The 18,535-nt window shown below is 39.3% G+C and overlaps 1 long non-coding RNA gene across 1 annotated transcript in view; it reads right to left on the reverse strand.

The window, feature by feature from the left end:
* LOC148188473 (uncharacterized) overlaps positions 1-18,535 on the reverse strand; it is a 218,152-nt gene that overhangs the window by 157,227 nt on the left and 42,390 nt on the right. Inside the window, exon 2 of the long non-coding RNA XR_015777758.1 lies at positions 17,558-17,685. This is a non-coding gene — a long non-coding RNA (uncharacterized LOC148188473). The remainder of the gene's footprint in view (positions 1-17,557; positions 17,686-18,535) is intronic.

Consider the following 18,535-nt stretch of genomic DNA (forward strand, 5'->3'; position numbering starts at 1 on the left):
CGCAATTCAAAATGTTTCTAGTCCCACTTAACAGCATTCCGGAGAGAACATTCCACATCATCCACATACCTAATGATAACAAATAGCCTATTATTACACACATATAAAGACACTAATGATCTGTCAAGAAGTAGACAGACATGCAATTAAATTTGCTGCCTAGCATTTTACTGCAGGCACAGCAGACAGTGTGGTCGTAGTGCGGGGCTACCCAGACTCCTAAGGGGCGCTGCTGTGTTTCCTCTCACTGAACCATGTCCGTGGTTGGCCTCTAAATGCCACCCTGGCAACAAGAGCGGCGCAAACCTGATGCTGATATTTTCGCTGGTTGACAAGATCATAAGGGTGCAGTGAGTCATTACTAATGATAGGAAGAAAAGTGATACAGAGATCTGGGGAGTGGCAACATGGAGAGAGGTTGTGTGCACATTTGTATGGTAGATATGAAGCTACAGCCAGATACCAGTTAGCTTGGCTTAGCCTGGAATCAGCTGTCTTTGCTCTAACAGGAGAAAAGACAGCCTCAGAGCCTCTTAATAATGGTGCCAAGTACAATAACTCAAGTGTTGCACTGATGCCGTGGTCCTACCCGACGCAAATTACTACTGCCATTATTTGTCATACCTCCACTATTTTCATAGACATTTGATTTTTTTCGCCACATACATAAACTACCACATTTGCATGTAAAATGACATACCATCATAAATTACATTTATTAATTTTTGTCTTTTGCTATTGTTTTATATGATGTCATTGTTCCTATTATTGTTGTTTTGCATCTCTACCCCTCTCTCTCTTTATCTTTCTCTTGCTCTCTCTTTCCTATGTATCATTTTGTCATCTATTGTAATTTTACTGGTCTTTACGACATCTATTACACATCTGTCCATCCTGGAAGAGGGATCCCTCCTTAGTCACTCTTCCTGAGGTTTATACCATTTTTTTATCCCCCCATTTAAGGGTTTTTTTAGGGGAGTTTTTTCCTTAGTCACAGGACAGAGGGATGTCATATGCTGTAAATCTCTCTGAGGCAAACTGCGGTTTGCAATAATGGTTTTAAAACTAAAACTGAATTGAACTGAAATCAAAAACAAAAGCTTTTGGTTTCATAGGGGTTAGTGTTTCCCATAGAATGACATTGTATGTGTGGCAGTAATTAAGTAAAATTCTGAGGTATCTGCTTTAAACGACGTCTTTTTTTTTCCGTGTGCAGCAGTTTGTCACTCTATATTATTCCAACAGCCCTCCTAATGAACGGTCAAGCTCTAAAATCTATTTGGTGGTGGCATATGTTTTAATTGTGGTGGCCCAACACAAGTAAATGACAACATGTTCTGATTGTAAGTTGTCAGATATTGTCGCTTTGTCAGTGGACTTCTGCGTCTACATACTGCGCTCTAGGTATCCTTCTGCATGAGCTGTTGATGTTCTGCGATGCCGCTACTGACCCTGGGATGTCAACAAAAGCACACGGCCGCATTATCAACTGACAATGTCCATCTGCATATCATGCAAGTGCGGCAGGTGCTGTCCCACCATCTGGTTGCTTATCATACAGCTGCGCATGGTGACTTTCGGTGTTGGGACCTTGAGCAAAAATTACTGCAAAAGCAGCGGCATCTGACAACTTCAGAATGAAAACAAGCTGTAAAGTAATGTGTGGAAAACCCTGGCTCATGTGTCTGGCTATTTCTCAAAGAGCCACAGTGCTAGCTGTTTCTGACTCCGGTGTATCCTCAAACAACAGTTCATCTGATTTCCTACAAAAATGCATTGATGTCTAATGACTTAGTATGTCACAAATGACATAACATACTTAACATAAAAATCATGTAAAGGAGGTTTATGATGAGGAAAAAACGTGTACCCTTGGTCAGTCTTCAATTTGATGAATAACAGAATAAACTTGAAGAGCCACTGTTGATCTTACTTGAATATGTGTTTAATAAAACACAAATCAGATCCAAGAAGCTCTTGGTACAGCATGTACATAGACAAAGACATGCCAAAAACTTAAAGGAACAGACAATGACTCCACAATGACTCTACATTAAACACATCATGCAGATGTGTCTAACGTTGGAGTCTAAACATCTCCAAGGTCTTGATATTACAGCGTCTTAACCTTCAGACACCCTGGAGCCTTCCTCACATGCCTTTATGCCAACAGTGAAGGACTCTGAGACCTCCGAAAATGCCCAAACCATGACCATGGATGAGTTATACATTCATACAATTACTTCTTATTAAACATGTATTAAACTGTAACCAACCACAACCCCTCCCCAGGGATCAATATATTATTTCTGATTCTGATTCTGGTTTTAGGCTCCAAATAAAAGAACTGGACATAATTTTGCCAAACCTTAAAAAAAATTTGAAAATGTTGCATCATTGGGAAGTCTGTCAAAGTGTTGACTGTCACTAGCACTGTGTGTGTTTTCACTGTAAGAACTTGGCTGGTGTTGCTTTAAGCCAAACATAAAGAGCTACATTACAATAACTACAATGAATGAACATCTGTCAGTGTCAGTGACTAGCTCAGATCTTTAGCTTTAGGCCTGACCTACACTTTACCTCACGCTGTATAACCAAACAAGCTGTGATGTGGCCATTGTTTTGTGGCTTCTTCATAACAGCACCCTATAAAAGCTTGGCTGACACCGAAACTGAATAGCCACAGTGCTTTCTGACAGCACCGGCCTTTGTTCGAATAAGAAAAGTTAAAGATCCCTAAGGATGGAGCCTCTTGGCCGCATCGTCTCTCCCTCTGTACGTGACAGACACACCGGGCCAAAAGGCCAGCCGAGACAGAGACTGCTGAGAAAGAAAGGCGAGAGCTGGAACGAGGTAGAGCGATGACAGATCAGGAAATGAGGATGCAAGAGAGACAGAGCTGGATTCTTTAAGTCAGAGCAATTGCATGCACTCTTTGTCCTATTAAAAAAAAAAAAAACTCTCACATGAATGTATGCAGGATGCACACACACACATAGCTGGCTTTTTTTTCTCTTATCTCAGACTCCCATGCCAAGAGACCCTGTCATGCCCCCAACCTATGAGCACCCACATCTATAATTAGCTTAAAGGCACACCTACTTACCACCCACGTAACAAGAACAAATGATCCAGCATAATTGCACATTTGACATGTTCAGACAAAGACCTCCAGGTTCAAAGTTCTTATTTTCTCATGAGGTAGAGCATTTGTGTATTCACAAGGAGGCAAAAGTTACAAAAGGCAGCAGGGAAGACCAACTGGACATACAGATACACATACAGGTAGAGGGGAGACAAAAGATCGGACATTATATAAAGAGTTGAGAGAGACCACAGCAAATCCAGAGACAGAGACGAGGATAAGCTGGGCAAAAATGTGAAAGAGAAGAAATGAAACTAAAAACTGAAGAGGAGGAATGTGGCAAGAGCAGGTGATGCCACCAAATCATGATAATGATATAAAAAGACAGACAGCAATAGCTATGGGATGGAAAGATGGTAACATATATTATAAAAGGAAAGCTGTCGGTCTTTGAAAATACATGGGAGAGCATTGTGGACTTTTTCAAAAAAAAATGTTGATAAAGACCAATAAAACCAAAGACAGGGCTAGGTTCCAAGGCAATCTGAAATAAGAATATTAAGTGCTGTAACCCATGTAATTTTCAACATAATGTACATTATAACTACTGTTAAAGCATTTTATTTCCAACTCTGATTTTTTCTTTTCTTTTCTTTTTTTTTCCTTTTATTGTATTTTATCTTATTTTATTTCATTTCATTTTTCATTGCTGCTGTTTCTTTGTTGTTGTTTCGTTTTTTTGGTTGGTTTTGTTTTGGTTTTTCATATGCCTTTTAATTTTATGGTATACCAAATTTGCTGCCCAAAATTGTTTTATTTATATGCAATATTTGTTATCATGAAAAACCCCAATTAAGACTTTCTGATATATATATACTTATATATATATATACTTTCTGATGATATAAAAGACAGACATCAATTATGCCTATCAAACACAGAAGCCAACATGACCATTCCCTGTTTGAAATGACGGACTAATACATAGTAATACAGTGCTTGCAGTGCTGAAATTTCTATATCTATTTATATTAAATATTTCAATGGAGTCCTTCACCCACAAAATCACCATTTGCGTATCAATTACTAACCCCGTGTTATGTCGTAAGAAATCTATTTTCACGTGCCTCCAGTGAATGAGGAATCGTGAAATGGAGAAAATTCAAGTACAAGGTACAAGGTCAAAGTACAAGGCAGTGACATTTACCACTGGAACACTATATCAAACATCCATTTACAAACTGACACCCAACTTGTGCAGTATAATCCAAGTCTCATCTATCAAGTCGTGCGCCCAGTGCCTCTCATACATACACTTTTCCATTAATACCATACTATTTGCGTGCATGCTTTTGATCTCTAGTCAGTGGAATGCAGGTGCAACTGCATTTCCTTCATGTATCCAACATAACATGAGCTGAGGAACTGATACTGATACAAATGGTCATTATGGGGCCCACACTCAGAGTGCGTAACAAAAAGAAAATACTCACTACCTTTCCAATCATTATTAATCCCTCTGAAAAATAAAACAACAATGTCCCACACTAGCCTGTCTGTGCAGTAGCAATTTCTTTATACTTAATTCACAGATTCATTCATATAATTCAAGACAGGTCCATCAGCTTCAGCTTCCATTTCAGAAAAAACATGGCCAGTCTATGATTAGATATTGTGGTGTGCAGATATGGAATGGTAAAGCAGACATTATCAAAATATTATCATCTAAGATCTAAAAAGAAATTGTCATTATTGTTGTCATTTGTTCATGATGTTTGATTATTTCTGGATGTGTGTGTGTATATATATATATATATATATATATATATATATATATATATATATAAATATTTACATTTTTCTTTTACCATTTGTATTGTGTTCTATGTTCTTCTTGGTTTTTATTGGATTTATGTTTCCTGATTGGTTACGATTTTTGCTCTTTGTTGTCATTTATTTTTTGGGGAGGTCTGTTTATATAAGCCTCTGGCCTTTGGCCTTTCGTAACACATTTATTTAAAATTCAACCTGGATTTTATGCAGTTTTTAATTGTGGGCAAATATTTACAGATAAATACACCCTGACAGAGGGTCATAACTGATGATTAAGAGAGATAACTGCATAGAATACCTTTAAAGATTTCTGTGTTTGGAAGACATGAATGAGGACAAATACAGACCGGGCTGGGAAGTTCTAAATAGATGTTGGAAAAAAGTTTTTGATTTTGTTCTTTTTTGTTGAATTTGTTGGAGAATATTTAATAATGCCTTTTCCCTTTAATTGACAGGTGTGCAATCGCTTTTTGCTCTGTCTAATTATTCTCTTATCTTTCTGGCAGCAAACACGGCTTCCATATCACTAGTAACAAAACACAGAAAGACAACTGAAAGCCTCCAGTTCACATAATGTTAATCACGTTGTTTCACCTTCCCACAGTTACAGGCCAATGTAATGCTGTGCAGTTACACTGTAAAGCGATTGAGAGTGAAATGCCGCAGAGAGTTAAGATAATGACATTTAAGCCGGGGTCATTATATTCAGGAAGTTGTAACATACGACATCTGCCCCTGGTCACATCATCAGCCTCTCCGTGCTCTCACTTTGTGACATCTGTTATTAATGCTGAGCAAGCATATGGGAAACCTTGATGAAACTCAACGCTTTGGATTCATTCACAATAAAACAGCCAACATCTCTAATTGGCTTTTAAGATGGTTAAATCTCCTGACAGAAATCACGCTGACGTATCGGAAAAATCTCTGCGGTGCCACAGCCGACTGTTGGCCAGTTCCAAGTTTGCATGCTTAACTTGGATGCAGTTTATATCCATCTCGCTACAATCTGATTGTGCAACCATATTTGTCAAAGGGGGGCTCTCGTTTCCAGTGCCAATGATAACACAGCTAACGTATTACATGCAAAACTATCGGATGGAAATACTGTTAGTGTAAAAAAAAAAAAAAAAAAACTCTCTAGTTCTCTGATGCTGGCCATGTTGACTGTGGTTGCTAAGTGACAATCTCTTATCTGGATCAGCATTTATCCACAGAGGTAAATAAAATATGTCTGTGTGTGTGTGACCCAAGTTCAAATGCTGACAGCAGTACAGTGTTCAAGAGCTAAACAACACAGAAACAGGCTCCAGACAATGAGAGGGGTCCAGTCGTGGCCGCGCGGTGCCCGGCCTGTTGAAATAGCGGCCTCAAATGCAGTAAATATTGACTTTGCTAAGCCACTGTTTACCTTTGAGGCTTCTCAGAGAAACTACAAGGCAATTCATGTTTGATTCCAGCCAATTGTGCTGGTTTTCAGAAATGGAGTGCTACATTGTAAAGCTCACAGTGTATTTTAGGGTGTTTGTATGAAGTAGTCCTCCCAAAAGATTTAATTGCACTGTACAGGAGTCATTCTGGACATGCAACGACTGCAATCTGCACGCTAAGGAGGCTGAATGCAAGGAAAGACAGTTTCCATTGTGCCACTCTCCGTTTAAACCCAGACTTACACAGTGGCTGACGCCTGAACCCCCTCCCTCCTTTTAGTATAAACTCAATCCAGAACAGATAGCGGGTGGCCTGCCAAAACGCCAGCTCAGCATTATTATCCTAATGTATGCTCTCCGTACAGATGTTGTTATGTTGCACATACAATGACTGCACTGGATTAGAGTCTCTGATTTTAAAGGTGGAGCAACTATTTCACTTGAATCTGAAAAGTTAGAGACTTCAAGATGTCACTCATTGAATGTCCTCATGTTTCACTGCGTATACATACCTTTGTATGATAAACACATGAACTAATGCCTTTGCACTCCGCTGACATCGTCTCGCCTTTGACACAGAAAAATGCTCTTGAAAGTCACTGGTGTGCATTTAACTTCAAGGACTATAAAAAAAATGTTTTGCTAGGCATTATATAAAGGGAGGTGCCATGATGATAAAAAGAGAGAAAAAAACAAAAACGCAGTGAACCTTGGGTTGTTATTCACCTGTCAACTTGAACAAATACATACCTGGGCATATGATGTGGTGCTTCAAGACAAAAATAACAGTTCTGATTGATGTATTATTGAAACTAGAAGAACTTGGCAGAAGAACATTCTTGTTTGTGTCTAAACTGCCCTTTGAGCATATTTCTATTACATGTAGTGTTTAACTTTGGATTGCAACACAAAAAAGGATAAATACAAACTATAACAAAAGATTTTCTATTAAAAAGTTTCCTTATTTTGGTAAAATCATAGGAATAAGTCCAATTATCATCTGTTAATCAGTTACTCACCTCGTGTTATGTTGAACTTAAGAGGAAAACTTTGTTTTTCTCGCATGCCTTCGCGGTGGACAAATCAAAAAACTGACAAAAGTCTCAATAAACTTAAGACATTATAGTCTGCGCTAAAAAACAGCAAAACTATTTAAAACATCTGTATACAAACTCTCACACACCTCGTGCAGTATAATTCAAGTCTTATTCATCCAGTCATTTGCTCGGTACTTCTTAAACAGAACCCTTTCTAACTGGGATGAAGGGGAAAAATTAATCGATGCTTTCTTCGAAGCGGGACTCCAGTCCCCATTGGAGAGGGCTGTCTGTTTGGGATGCGCAAAGCATATGACTATTTAAATAAGAGCTGGATTATAACACAAGAGTTGTGTAAAGTTTGTTCACAGATGTTTTCATACATAGCTACAGCTGCTGTCAAAGGCTGTTGCTTACTTTAATTCATCAAGAATTTCCTCAGGTTTATTCAGTGGAGTCAAGCGGGAAATAAAGGCTTTCTTCACAAATTCAATTTAACATATGGTGAGTAATTGATAAAGGCTACAAATGGTCATTTGGGAGCTTAAGTATTCCTTTAAAGCTGCACTAAACAGTCTAATCGGCTGAAGCCCTGCATGCAGTAAAAAATCAACATGTGGGGCGCCTGTCGGCTCAGTGGGTTGAGCGGGCTCCCGCATGTCCTGGCCGCAGCAGCCACAGGTTCAATTCCAGCTTGGCCCTTTGCTGCATGTCGCCTCCTCTCTCTCTTCCCCTTTCACACTTACGCTGTCCTGTCGAATACAGGCATTAAAAAGCCCAAAAATTAATCTTAAAAAAAAAAAAAATTGTTCAACAAGTTATTTTGCCTAGTAAGCTTATTTGCTAAGTGCACTGTATCACATTATATGAATATTTGCAACTAAACAATGCACAAAATCCATGTTAAGCTTAGAATTAGCATTTCACATGAACTTGCTACATATGGTGAAAGTGTTGACCTTAACAACTTGAACATATTTCTCATAGACTGGCAAAGTCACACAGCTGCTAGTGGCATTTAACGTCTGAGATGGGGGGGTCTTAATATGTAGCAACCACGATCCCCAGCAAAGAGACGAAGCTTGTAAACATTTTGCATTTAGCAACAAAAGAGCCAGAAATTTCCCTCAGGAGTTTGCAAAATCCAAAATAGAGCAAAAAAGAGGGCAAATATTAAACATATACTTATCAAGGAACCAGAAACATAACTCCAAATTAATGCTAATGTAGCTCCATATCTGCTGATTGTGTATAGGCCAAAAAAATTCATTAATACTGATGACATATAGCATTTTGGCCTGTTGAACATGCAGCAGAATTCATATTCAATGCACTAGGTGCCAAATACTGCCCAACCATTATGGTACAATCCAGACAGGTTTTGTGGTACATTATTAGAACTATTACGGAACTTGTACACAATTGAGATCAATGTTTGAATGACAAAAGCCACCACTTTAACAAACAGATGAAGCTAGAATTGTGATGTATTCCGTGTCCGAAGGAGGCATACAAGAGGTGTGTCAATGTAAATTCCTTCGTTCTTACCGCGTGTTTCGAGATAAAATGGATGGCTGCAGTACATCATAGTGAAATTCCATTTAATATAAAGGACTGATTCGCTTTGTCAAGGAGGCCGTGTCATAGTGTGATGAACGAGTAGAAAGACTTCATAAATACCCTGGGAGAATAGCACTGTGGCTGGGACAAACGCCCAGGATCCACTTAGAGAAACAGGAAGATTTATGGGCCAGAAAGAGAGAGGAAAAGAGAAAAGCCATAGAGAAAGTGTGAGGTAGAGGACAAGAAGGAAGACAGTGACAATTGTTCCTTTAAAGTAGAATGAAATACAGAGTTGTATGATATAATATGATATGCAAGGTTATGTATGCATGTTATCCCCTCTTTTTAACACACTATTTCACTTACAAAAAAATCTTTTGCCTGTAAGTCATTTTCTAAAGCACCTTTTATGGTCTGAAATGCAGACAGGTCAGCTTTCGCTGAGGCAATAAATTTAATAATGCTGCAAAAAAAATGGTAATGATCTCTTGGCTGTCACGTACAGAGAAAAAGTTTTACAACAAACATATCAGTGCTTTTGTTAGAACTACAGTCGTGCCCATTGTGGAAACAGATGTAAGAAATAAGTATTGAGGCTGAAACTGTGAATTGCATTCTGTTGTGAAAGTTTATTCCTCACCTTGAAAACAAAAGTTTGACAAAACAAACTAAGTACAATGAGGTGTAATTTGTTCGGCAGGTGCAACAGACTTGTAGGTGAGTGAAGGAGTTGTCAATCAAGCACAGTGCACACACACACACACACACACAAACACAGGCAACAGCATTAAAATCACCTGTGTGAGAGAGCCATTGGTGTGCAGGGCCTTTCAAAGAGCAATTAACCATAGCCATGCTACAGTAACCAATGACAACCCTTTTTTGGTTATCTTCAGAAAACCCTTACCTGACAACACATACATTATTCAGTACACTGGAATAAATCTACTCAGTTTATAGTTTGTAAGTTACGTATACTTTGTAATGACCCTTCTTCTTCCCCTGCTTTATTTACTGACTAACCATATACAATGATTAACGCCTTCAGTTTCAATTTGTGCTTTCTTGTTTCACTGTGCACATAAAGAATTCGAGTAAGTAGGGCAGATAAAACAATCAGTAAAAAGAATGCAGTTTTCAGGTGTAACCTTACCCATATCTCTGGCAGAGGTTGCTGAGTAGTCAAAAAGTTCCTCAGTATGAGGCGACAGGTTTGGATGAGATTTGCTCTGAGATGCTGAAGGCTATGGAGCTGTCTTGAGTGACATGCTGTCTCCTGGAGGTCGGGGACAGTGTCTACAGAACTACTCAGTCTCCCTGGGAAAGTGCATTACAGGATGCTAAAAAGGAGGCTCCGACCAACTGTCGAACCTCGGATTCAGGAGGGGCAATGCAGATATTATAAGAGGGAAGTTGGGGGTGGGGGTAAGGGGATACCAGAGTTGAGGCAACAAGCCATGCGGTATTTGTACAATCAAAGCAAGAGCTGAGTCCGTAAAATTGGCACAAAGTCAAACACATTTTTAGTGGGTGTTTGCTTCCACCACGTTTGTCCTTGTCTCCTTGTCCTTGCAGACAGGAGATTGTCCTGTTGGGAGACCTCTGAACTGCATCTCTGCTCTTTGCTGATGATGTGGTTCTGCTGGCTTCATCACATCTTGACCTCCAGCATGCACCGGGGCGGTTTGCAGAGTGTGAAGTGGTCAGGATTAGAATCAGTGCCTCTGGTGCCATGGTGGTCTTGCCAATAAATGATGGCTTACTCCCTCTGGGTTGAAAGTGAGTTAATGCCCCCAGCGAAGAAGTTTAGGGTGTTGTTCATGACTGAGAATAAAATGTGAGTGGAAGCAGTAAGTTGCACTGGACCACAGTGAAGAAGAGAAAGCTGAGCTGCATGGCAAAGCTCTCGATTCCTGGTTCCATCTATATCCCAACCCTAGTCTATGGTTATGAGCTTTGGGCAACGATCGAAACATTGAGATTACAGATTCAAGTGTACGGTATCTGGGCTCAGCCTGAGGAGCTCAGACTTACAGAGGGAGCTCGGAGTAGAGCCTCTGCACTTTTGCGTCAAAAATTTCCAATCCAGGTGTTTGGTATCTGATCAGACCGCTTTCTGCTCAAGGTTTTCAGGGTATGTCCAACTTGTAGGAGGCCCCACGGGAGACCCAGAAAACAGAGGAGGAGCTGGAAAATGTTGCTGGGGAGAGGGATATCTGGAATACCTTGCTCAGCCTGCTGCACCCCTCAACTCTGAGATGAACGGATGAAAATAGGTAGATGGATGGCAGAGTTTTCATCCTGTATTTATTCTCATGGATCCTACCTGAAAACAAGTCTGTTCTATTTAATTACTGATTAGCCTGATAAAGACAATTTGTCTGGCCACTGTCCTTTTAGCTCCTCAGGAGCTTCACTGCTGCCAGGACAGTTTATTCTGAGCACAGTGACGCCATAACAGAAGATTAAGTTGATGCATACTGAATGCATGGATACGTCAGTCGCGTTTATGCTCTGCACACATCTTGTGTCTGGTGAGAATTTCCAGTTACTGCATGTCTTTTTAATTCATGCATCCAAAAGTACAGCTTGTGTAAGACTTGATACGTTGCTTAGGTGTTGGTTATGTTTTGCACACGGCTTAAATTACTAGGTGCTTGTATTTAGTAAAGTTAAGTACACGGAACTCCCAAAAAAACATACAAGGATCCGTATCTAAATCCTAAAACTGCAAAACTTCCCATGCCATTTCCAGACATATGTGTATGCCACACTTTCTTTGCTTGCTATCCTAAATCAAATGCTATCCCGCTGCTCTTGTAGTAAATCTTGTAGGACCTAGCAGTAAATTAGCCCCTCGGCCGAGCACAGGGAGCACGGCCTCTTAAGGAATAATTTCATTTTCACATGACTTTGTCCTCAAAGTTCAAAGTGTCCTCGCTTTTTTTTTCCTCTCTTGTACAAATCAGCGCAGTATGAGGGGAGGAGTAACAAGAGAAAAGGGGAAAGAGTGACAGAAATAAAAGACTTTTGGGGTGTAAATGGGTTTCACATTTACATTTTCAGAGTGAGTCATAGCTCATTAGACAAATGATATCAAGTGTTCTTTTTTTCTTGGAGGTGAAACAGAGTGTGGCAAAGTAACAGTTGAGGTGTCTCATGGCCAAATGGATGTGTGGGTTGGAAGACTTTTCCAGGAATCAGGTTCGGTGATTCAGTGTGGGAATGCTGAATACCTTTTTATTGCTCTTCTAGAAAAATAATTTCTCTGCTTAATAGCTTTTGATGTGTTTGGTGTTCTTTCCCCTAATTTTCTCGCTTGCCCACAAATCCTTTTGTAACTCTGACTTCACCTTTCCTGGAATGTCACAGCCCACACCACTCCCTCTGTCACTGTTCTCTCAGCTCCATACTGGGAGGGAAACCACACCTGACCTCACATGGCTTCATTTGAGGCACTTCAGTGCACTTTTTTCGTTCACTCCTTGGCCTTAGTTCCCTTAAGCATTTGGCACACTGGCTTATTTGCCTGCGCAGAAGAGGCAGAGAGAAATGGAAGAGCCTCACCAGCAGGTTGGGACACATTAATCAGTACTATATCCAGGCTGACAAAGAGCTCAGGTATGGGTCATTTTAAAAGCAGAAAAAGCAGAAAAGTGAGAGAAAACTCTCACTTAAACCTGAATAATAAGTCAAAGCACCATCCATATACATAGTGTGATTATTTCTTGGTGACATAATTCTTTGATCACTACAATATCAGATGAAACTGAGAAAAAGAAAACAAAAGCACACTTGAAATAGGAGATGAACTGAAAAAAAACCTCAAGGTTAAACATCGAGAGGGGCTGTGAAAGTGTTTTGAAACTTTGACGGAGTTGGCACGTTCTATGTTTTTCCTCAGGCAGAACACAATCATTTTCAGGGAAATCGCTGATACCTTCCAACCGCATTTTTTTTTTTGTGTGTGTGTGTGTGTGAGTGTGTGTGTGTGTGTGTGTGTGTGAGTGTGTTTGTGTGTGCTGGAATCACTCCACAAACATATTGCCACCACAGATATCGTGAAAAAATATTTTGATTGGGCCATCAAAACATCCCTTATGCGGCTGTATGTAATCAAACAAACGTGGCATATTTTTGAGTTTAATTTAGGGGTAAACACTAATTTCCCTCAGGCCTGTGGGACACGTGCAGTGTACTTCTATGAACTGTGCGGCTCTGGGCTCGACGACGTTTAAGCAACTCCAGGTCTGCTCAAGTGATAATCCACACATGCAATGTGCTGTAAATTGTTACAAGCCACAAATTTTGATTGCATTTCATTGTTTTGTCAGTTGAAGCTGAACCCAACCTGCTTTGTGGCCAAAAAAGCTGACAAACACGGCAGCAGGAGCAGCTGTGTGAGGGAAAAGGCCAGCTCTGTGGTGACCATAGACTGTGAGGGATGCTATTTCAGTAAAATAAGTTTCTAAGTTTGTGGTTTACTGTTGGAAATACTTCATGTAGCATGTCTTTGTACTGGGTCCCCTTTTAAAAGAAACCTGTTGAGTTTTGACCCACTATTGGCCCTATTGAGTTATGCTGTAAATAGGCCTATCAGGAAAATTGTTGCAAAGATAATTGAGATAAATGATATAATAATAACAATATAATAGGATATTATTGCAAGTACACTATTTCAAATAGCAATTAACTTTTAATTCTTAGGAATATTCAGACATTGGAAATTGAGTCTGAGAAATAATATATATATATATATATATATATATATATATATATATATATATATATATATATATATACACATATATTCAGATAATAAAATATAATTTCCAGATATATTTAAAAAGGTGTATAGAAAATTCAGGTTGAAGTGACAAATTCAAGTGACCATTGTCTGCCACGGTGATATGCATACTGAATGTGGGCAGTACCATGGGAATCGCAGTGTAACCAGGGTAAGTATGATAAGTAAGTATGATAATATCACAATACTTGGCCGACGATAACGATGCTACCGCAATATTGCAATTCTGCAATAATACATTTATTGCAAGACAATTAATCTATGATACATCACAGTATCCTACTAAAGAAGAAAAAATATCCCTCAAACGGAAAAGCAGTAATTATGTACTTTTTCACTACACTGAAGTTTCAGTTTCACAGAAACAACTGAACAACTGAGATGAAACAACACACAACAAAGTGCATAGTCTTAGCATAGAGCCTCTTACACTGACTGCAAGTGTCCAAAACGTGTTGCATCATTCTAATGTTAAATAGCCATAAACTGGAAAAAGGCCAAACTGCCAGAAAGCAGAACAGTTCTGGAGTTGCCTACTGCAGTAATTACTGTATTTTCACAAATACAGTGGTCCCTCGCTATAACGCAGTTCACCTTTCGCGGCCTCGCACTTTCGCGGATTTTTTTTAGTGCAATTTTGCATGCTTTTTTTTTTTTTACAGCGCATTGTGTTCTGTGTCCTGATTGGCTAAGGGCCTGTAGACCATTGTCAATCAGTCTCCTCCGTGCTGTGTCTCCTGTACAGTACAAAATGCGTTCAGCTTGCCAAATTTACATAAATCTTCGATCGCTAGGCACGGTCGGAGGAACTGTGAAATACTCGTGAGTCACTATTAATAATTTCTGTCCAGCCTCGTAGGTTGATCGTTAAAATTAAATTCGTTATTTCTTCTAAAAGCCATCATATTTATTTATAGGAAAACGTTTATATTTTTATTTCTCAAACAAATGTTTGGGCCTGAAAACAGGTTTTGATCTTTAGTTTCATTCTATAATACTGGACTTATTTTTCTAAGAAGGTTTGAACTTTGTGTTTGTGTTGATGTGTTATGTTATGATGATAATGCCTGTCCTAGAAAAGTGTTTAAGGTGTGTAGTGAGGAGTTTTACAGCCTTAAAATATCTATAATAAAAAAAAGTAAATTATATTATTGTATTATTGTAAAAAATAAAGCTGACTACTTCGCGGATTTCGCCTATTGCGGGTTATTTTTAGAACGTAACTCCCGCAATAAACGAGGGACCACTGTAAATCTGCATTTATATCCACTCATATATGGAGCCCTGCAGGCCACTGTATTGTCAACATTACTGTCCTGCAGATATTTCACAATAAAAAGCCTTGTGTGGTCAAACTGAAAGTAGAAACGACAAACTTTTTGGCTAGTTACAAGGGGCTGGCAAGCTAACGAATCGAGACTGTTCCTCAGCAGCTGCAGGCTACCAGGAAGGTACGTTGTGTTGCCTTTTAAGTGTTTTTGTTTTTTTTTATTGTTATTTGAACTTGCACACATAGGCCAACGTGGAGAGAGAAAAAAAGTGAAGAATCACTGCACCCAAGTAAAAACCCTGCTGCTTATTCTGTCATCTACTGGCTAAAATTTGGTTACATTCTCATGTAAACAAACACACACATACAAAAAGGGCAATATCAAGGTCAGCAAAATGATGGAGGTCAGGTCCATATATCCCACAATAAGGCAATCACGTAACCATCCTAACGGGCCTAGTTGCAAAGTACTTTGCTGTTTTTTGTGTACAACACACGGGCACGTACAATGACACGTATGCACACAGAGGAGCATGTGGAAACGAGATACATTCTTGCCAACGGTTTCACGCTTCTTCACTGACAGTTGACAGCAATCACAAACCAAGAGACTATACAATATGCCAACACAGGCAGGAAAGAAGCTAGCCGAAGTAAACAACGCATTAAAATGTTACACAATCAACTTTCAAACTTCTCATGAGCAAGGTCTTGAGGACACAAGCAATGCATTTTGGTGAGAAACACTATGTAAACATAACTTCTGTTGTTTGCAAGAGAATTCCACAGATTACCTTTTTAATTTTTTGTTATTACTGGTGTGAGTAACACCAGTCTCTCTCCCCCGTCTTGTGCATTTTGAAATCATGAACTGCTATCACTACAGTAAAACCTGGACACTTGTATGACAGACTGACTGGACTTCCCGAAAACATATCCATTGCCAACTGGCAATGTGTCGAACCTAACATCCAAAATCTGGCCGTCTCAAACCTCTGAAATAAGCATCCTTCTTCGCAAACACCTTACATCACACCTCTCTGTAAGCGGACCTCATTGATTTGAACGGGGAAAGCCCCATCAAGATCGAGCAGCGAGGCCCTGCAGCCATCTGCCTGTGATTACAGCTGGGGAGCAACATTACAACAATGGCCACTTGGGCACAGCAAAAAAAAGCAGGGGAGAGCCCAGCAATGATCGCACACAACAATTACTGGGGAACCAAATCCCCCAAGTCGGCTGTTTGTAGCAGTGAAACCCAGAGATTTGGCAAGCCAGGGGTTGTGAGGCGTCCAACTTGCAACTGAAGCCAACCAGCACACTCCCGATCAGATCAGCGCCATGTGTGGTGTCATGCTGAGTCCTAATCAAAGCCATGTCTATACATATATTGTGTGTGTGTATATACGTATATACGTATATATTATATATTTGTTATATGACAAAAAAGGATGACAAATTGTCATTTTTCCATCTGAAGAACTTTGCACAGTTCAAGAGGATTTAAAAATGTTTTTAACCAAACACACATTCTAGTGTCGATTCAAGTTGGTCAGGTGGTTTGTCTTGACAAATATTGGATGGATTATTGTGAAATACTGCACAAACTTTTATGGTATCCAGATGATTAATCCTAATGGTTCTGGCAATCCCCTGATTTATTTCTCATGACACTTTTGGGTCAATACATCTCCTCGTCCCACACTCCAGGCCAAACCAAGACTTTTGAGTCCCATTAGCCATTGTGTTAGCATGTTAGCATAACTTGCTGACACACTTATATGTTAACATGCTTACTTAGCTTTGGTTAAGTGCAACTGAGGCTTGTTATGTACAGCTGAGGTTTTTTAGAACATTAAAAAGGGCTGACAGGCAGTAAGTGAAAAAGAAACAAGAAACAAATGTCACCTGTTGACAGAGCACAACTGAGGGCCTGCCTTTTCTCTTCGTATGTTTCAGCGTCACTACAGAATTCAGGACTCACTGCATCCGAGGATGAGGTATTAACCATTATTCAGGCACTTTATTCTGCATTCTGCCTTACACATTTTAACCCAGTCTTTTTCCCTGCCACACACCCTTTTTGAACAAGTATGTCTAAACATGAGGCAAGGTGGAAATGCAAGGCATGTTTCAGTCAATTAAACATATTGTTAAAGCACGTATTTTTCATTTAAACATTTTATAATGCAAACATGAGACAAACACAAGAACACAAGATTGATAGTATTTACTTCATATCTTTTCCTAAATAATAATCAAATAATCAAAATGAACAGGGGAAATACCACTCTGATGAGATTTTTTAATGATGCAATGTACGCAGAATACTCAGGATCTCAGGAATCTCAGGAGGTTTTAACATACTGGATTCAGTATTTTAAGTACTGATGACTAATAAAATATAAATGCAATTTGTTTCAAAGCATGACCAAATAAATATGTTTTTTTTTTGTTTTGTTGTAAAATACCTGTTAAGACTATTTATTACCTGGACAGAAAAAAACACAAATTAAGTATCAAGTAGCTCACCTGGTAGAGTGGGCGCCCCATGTACAAAGGCTATGTCTGTGCCGCAGTGCCGTTGGTTCAATTCCAACCCATGGCCTTTTGCTGCATGTCATCCTCTCTCTCTCCCCCGCTTTCACTCTATGGCTGTCCTATAAAAAAAAAAGGCCCAAAAATCATTCAAAAATGTATGTGATTTATTAGCGCATTTAGAGTTCAAATACACATTTTTTTTGTGTTTGAAGCATAACTTGGCTGTGAATGGGGTTTTTTTTGCACCTAACAGGATAAATGTTACAATTTTGTTTTGTTTTGTATTTTAGACTTATGTAGGAGCTAAACTGGAAATTCCAAGATTAAAAAAAATACACAATCTTGCCAAAATGTATGCCAAATGCATGAACACAGCCAAAATTATCAAAAAAATAAAGAATGAAAATTCTTAAAATGTGCCAAACAGTCCCTAAGCGTAAAATACGAACATACACTAAGTTACTTTTTTTAACCCAAACCATGATTCTTCCTAAATGTAACCTAACCTTTAGCAGAGCTAATTTAGGGTAAGTTACTGTAACTGCTAATGAATATTTGAGTAAAGCCAGAGGGACATCCTGTTGGCTTCCTTTTATGTTATAAATTAAAAACTCTACATCACACAGCTGATGACAGGCTCCATGAGATGAGGCAGAGATTGCAGTTTAATTTTAACAACATTATTTAATGGGAGTGCCAGAGACTGTGGAAGCCACCCTGGTAGAAGACACCCGAAGGCAAAAATAACAGAAAATGCTGAGCGCCACTCTCTTAGGTTACAGTGCGAAAAAAGCAATTAATCTTCATTATTTTTATTAAGGTGATATAGTCACCTCTGCCAAATTCTGTTCCGCTGTGAGGCTGCAGGGCATCACAGGGACAGTAAGTCAAGGTGCACGCACGTTTCTGGTGTGGGAATGTTTATGTTTGCGTGCATGTGTGTAATAAGTCGGCGTCCCTTTCAGCATT

Source organism: Plectropomus leopardus, chromosome 10, assembly GCF_026936395.1.
Source record: "Plectropomus leopardus strain MGB_pleo_1.0 chromosome 10, ASM2693639v1, whole genome shotgun sequence".
NCBI lineage: Eukaryota > Metazoa > Chordata > Actinopteri > Perciformes > Serranidae > Plectropomus > Plectropomus leopardus.